This window comes from Orycteropus afer, unplaced genomic scaffold, assembly GCF_000298275.1.
Source record: "Orycteropus afer afer isolate SDZICR_OR568_19922 unplaced genomic scaffold, OryAfe1.0 scaffold00139, whole genome shotgun sequence".
Taxonomy (NCBI): Eukaryota; Metazoa; Chordata; class Mammalia; order Tubulidentata; family Orycteropodidae; genus Orycteropus; species Orycteropus afer.
Genome location: NW_006921726.1, coordinates 3607481 through 3612848, shown reverse-complemented (window position 1 = coordinate 3612848; position 5368 = coordinate 3607481). Strand labels below are relative to the sequence as shown.

At 35.6% G+C, this 5368-nt stretch overlaps 1 protein-coding gene across 1 annotated transcript in view; it reads right to left on the bottom strand.

Moving 5' to 3' along the window:
* PMP22 (peripheral myelin protein 22) overlaps positions 1-5368 on the bottom strand; it is a 37218-nt gene that overhangs the window by 13855 nt on the left and 17995 nt on the right. The window lies entirely within an intron of this gene.

Here is a 5368-nt window from a genome sequence, read left to right as displayed (position 1 = left end):
AAAACACATATTTAATTGTAGAAATACTAGAAAAGGACTGTTAATAAAATATCCCACCAGTTAAGAGTTAAACACAGTTAAAATTATATTGAATTTCCTTCTAGTCTTTTTGCCAAATGTATTAGTTACATAGATGTATGTATGTTAAATTACACCTGAATGTCATTCAGGGCTCCCACTAGCCTTCCCATTTCTTGCCTGGAGAACTTTGAAGGGCTTACTGGAACTCCTAAATTCCAAGAAGAATAGCTGAAAAACCATCATGCAGAATGTCAGCATCCCAAGGCTAATGATGTAGTGATCATGAGATGGCTGGGAAGAAGAAAATGGTGGTGGAGCCACAACTAATTCTAGACACAGTTGGAAGAGAATGCTGACGGGAAAGGGTATGGTTTATAGAGCTATGGAAATCTACTAGCTCAGCCAAGCTCTGTTTTTTCTTGGTCAGTCCTGACCTTGGCCCTTAACAGAGCAGTTTGCTTTTGGACAAACCTCAAGTTAAGATTATGGCTTAGAAGTTCTCTTTTTCAACCTCTAACCTTCTCTGGTAGCGTAGTACCTAAGGCACTTGACTGCTAACCAGAAGGCTGGCGGTTCAAACCCACTAGCCACTCCTCAGAAGGAAGGTTTGGCAATGTGCTTCCATAATGATACTGCTTCGGAAACCCCAAGAAGGGTCACTATGAGTCAGGTCCAGCTTGACGGCACATAACAACAACAATAACAACAACCTTAGATCACAAGATCTCTGGCACAAATAGTTTGTGCCCAACCACTAACCTAAAAGTTGGTAGTTCAAGCCCACCCAGCAGTGTGCCATGGAAGAAAAGCCCTGGTGATCTGCTTCTGTAAAATTACAGTCAAGAAAACCCCATGGAGCAACTCTATCTTATAATACATGGGGTGGTCACCATGAGACAAAACTGACTACACAGCAATAGGTTTGGTTTTGGTTTTGGTTTTGGTTTCAATTAGATGAAATCTCCAAATTTCCAATCAAACTACAGGAAAGGAAGATGGTACCCCTGCAGTTTCTCCAGTTCATCATGTACTGCAAATTATTATTCTTTCAGGAAAGAAGGGAGAACAGAAAACAAACTGGGTCTATCCAGCATCGTAGAAATAAATCTACAGTATCTGCCTAAAAAGGCTGCATTTGGCCCTTCCAACTCCTCTACTTCCTTCCTTTCATCCAAGTGCCAAGGAATCACTGAGGTGGGCACTTTTCTAAACAAGGAAACACGTCTTGAAAAGCTACAGATTTCTATCCTCTTAGTTCAATAGCTCTGGTAGCATAGTGCCCAAGGCACTTGACTGCTAACCACAGGGCTGGCGGTTCAAACCCATCAGCCACTCCTTGGAAGGAAGGTTGTGCAATCTACTTCCATAGTGATACTGCCTCGGAAACTTAAGGAGGGGTCACTGTGAGTCAGGTCCAACTCGGACAGCACATAACAACAACAACAACAACAGTTCAATAGCTGGCTAATGTATAATGGCTTTAAAAAGCACAGCATACTTACTACAGCATTCAAATCTATGAAATGCTAATATAACATTCAGATCTGTGAAATCTGGAAAGTTTATAGCAATAAATAATTGAATAAGTAGCTGATTTGAGCTATAAATTAGCTCATGGTAGAATTTTAAAAGCCGTGGTTAGGTCAACTGTCAACTGAGTTCCAGGTAAGATTCCCAGAAACAGACAAGAAGCATTTTAGAGCTGAAAGAAACATAAGAGATCAACTAATCTGGCTCCTTTGTACTAAGAGAGATTTCCAGAGACATTTTGAAGAACCCAAGTGACACAGCCAAGTCTGGGAGGCCCTTGATTACTAGGCCAGTACTCTTTGCACTGCACACAACATATGCTTCTTCTAATTTTTCAGTGTCTGTCAATTAAATTACAAAAAGGATATCTAATGGGTTGTGAGCCATCCTGATTTCATTTTATATATCCTTAATTAAATCCGTTTGTCTTTACCCAGCATAGTGGCTCTTTTGAAAGAGCAATCTTCAGTAAAACTAATGTTGTCATAATATTATTTTTTTCCATCAACCAATTATGCAGCACTCCAGTAAGTGCAGATGGAAATACAAAGAAATAAGAGGCTCAGACATGAGCTAAAACAGCTGAGTAATATCACCTTTTTCAGAAAATGTCTTTCATTGGGCACAGGCATAAAGAGCATGCTTGGTGGAGATGATATCCTTGATTTTATTCTCCAGTTCTGAGATCACTTCACTCACTCCTTAGCTCCACCTTCATTATCAGCAGGACCACTAGTGGACCTCATAATTTACAGAAAACTCAAAATCTTACACATGAAATCTACACAAATGGGAAAAGTTCCTTAGATTTAATAATGTAACTAAATTCTTCTTGAAATTTCTTTGACCAAAAATTTAAACTTCAGTCCCAACACCTTATAACTGAGCTCTGTTGCCATAAATTGTCTCTTAGATTAGAATTAGGCGATCGAGGAAGTTTTAATTCAGTAAGCATTTGTTAAACATATACTGTTTGGAGCTAGCCCCTCTGCATGGCTTTAGGGATACATAGATGAAGAATAACGTTTTCAACCATTAGCACAATAACTACAACACAGCATTAAGATAGTAAGTCCAATTATATCATCAGTCACCATATATGTGAACGGGTTAAAGTCACATATTATAAGACATGGCATTTCATTTTGCATTAAATCATTCTTTCCATAGCATGATACACAAAATACACATAAAAGAAACAAAGAAGTTGAAAATAAAAAGATTTTTAAGAGAAACCAAACAAATACTAACAAAAAGAAAGCACATACACTAGCGATAGCATCAGACAAAGCGGAATCTCAGTTGAAAAGGATCTAAGTAAACATAGTGATGAAAGATCCAGTTTATCGTGGAGACATAGCACATATTCACATATAAACATACCCTTAAAAAAGTATAAAGGAAAAAATACTTGAAATATGAAAAGAAATTGATAAAGCCACAATTACATTAGAAGATGTCAGCATATCTCTCTCGGATAGATCAAACAAGTAGATCAAAAATAAGGAAAAATATAGATATTTTATATAATCGAATTTACAAACTCAATTTAACAGATGTATAGAAACTTTGCATCCAACAAACTATACATTATTTTTGAATACATGTGGGATAGTTTTACAAACTGAACATGTATTAGGCAACAAAAAAAAAAACCTCAATAAATCCCAAAGAAAGCTGAAAGTATATAGGTACAACTAAAGACAATCAGCAGTGAGAAACTAAAAATAATAACTAGTCAAAATAAATTTGGAAATTTAAAAATAATATTCTAAATAATCTCTTCGATAAAGATTTTGAAATGAAAAGTAAAAATCTCTTCAGCAAGGAATGACATTGAGAAAACTGTATTTTAAACCTGAGAGATGAAGCCAAAGCAGTACTTAGAGAAACATTTATACACTAGATACAGTAACTAGAAAAATATCGAAAGGAATAAACTAAGTTTTTGATTGAATAAGCTAGAAAAAGAAGACCAAAATAAACACAAAAATTAATTGAATTAATACAGGTAAGTGCAGTGATTAGTGAAATAGGAAAAAAAATATGACAAAAATAAAGCAATTCTTGGGGAGGGGGAGAAAACACACACAAAAAAAGCAGATAAACTTTATTGAAGGACATAAAAGAAATGCTAAAGAAGCTGAAATGTATTATATTCCTGGACAGAAACACTTAAAATTAAAGAGGTGCCAATTCTCCCCAAAATAATCTACAAATTCAATTGTCATCCTAAATCAATATGCCAACATGATATGTTTATGGAATTTAACAAAATAATTCTAAAATTCATCGAAAAGACCATGAAAAATAATCAGTTCCAACTCATAGCAATCCCTCCTTGGATTTCCAAGGTGGTATTTCTACAGAAGTAGATTGCGCAATCTTCCTTTCAAGGAGTGGCTGGTGAGTTTGAACTGCCACCCTTCTGGTTAGCAGTCAAATGCCTTAGGCACTATGCCACCAGAGCACCTATGAAAAATAACAGACAAGGAAAATTTTGAACCAAGCAACCCAAAACACAAAAACCAAAACTGAACAAAAACAAAACAATGAGACAGGACATCACCTAGCAGATGTCAAACATATAAATAAATACACAATGTTTACAACATTATATTTACATAATAAAGTCATCTCCATTCAAACAATTAGCTGTGATCATTAGCCGTGGTATGAGCCATGAAAGAAAAACAGATCCATGGGATAATTTAGATTCTGGAAGTATTCGTCAAACTTAGTAAACACAGTGTCCTAAATCAGATAGAATACAACATATAATAAGTGCTATCATTATCCATTTTGGGAAAAAAAAGTTCAATTAGATCTCTAGCTCACATAGTTCACAAAATTAAATCCCAGATAATCAAAGAGCTAAACGTAAAATAAAAAGCCAGATGGGCAGATGATCTACAAAGGAGAAATACACATAGCCAATGAACATACTCAGAAGGAAGGTTGGGCAATGCTACTTCCGTAGTGATACTGCCTCGGAAACCCAAGGAGGGGTCGCTATGAGTCGGGTTTGACTCGACGGCACATAACAACAACAACAACAACAATGAACATACTAAAAGGGGCTCAACTCCTTCACAACCAGGGAAATGCAAGTTAAATCTGTTAAGGGCTGTAATGCTAATTTTTATCCTTAAGACTGGCAAAAATCAAGAAAATCAGTAGTATCAGCATAGTACATGTGTGTTAAATACATGTATACACTGTTGGCAGGAATTAAAAATAGAACAATCCATTTGTGACTGGCAATTTGCCAGAATATATTTAAAATCTTAAAGAGCTATACATAATGACAAAACAATTTAAACACTGTATCCTGGATAAATACTTGAACATATATATATATATATATATATATATTCAAACAGAAATGAGTAAGGATATTCATTTTAACATCATTGCTACAAATTAAAATAAATTAGGGCATATCCCTAAAATGGGATATTTGGCAGCAGTTAAAAAAATAATTAATTAAAAAATGATGTATTTACAAGATTTTCAAGAGAATAAGGTGTAGTACAGTTGTACACACAACATGATATCACTAAGCAAACACATGCCAAAATACTACATGTACATATGGATGCATGAAAGTGTGTGTGTGTATTCACAGAAGAAGGATCTAACCAAGATGGGCTAAACTTCTATCAGTATTACCCCAGGAACTAGAGTCAAGATGAAGGACAGTGGTCTGGTTACCTAGTACCGCTCTGACAAGAATATACCACAAATGGGATGGCCTTAACAAACAGGAGTTTATTCTTACAATTTGGAGGCTTTAAGTCCAAGTTCAAAGTGCCAG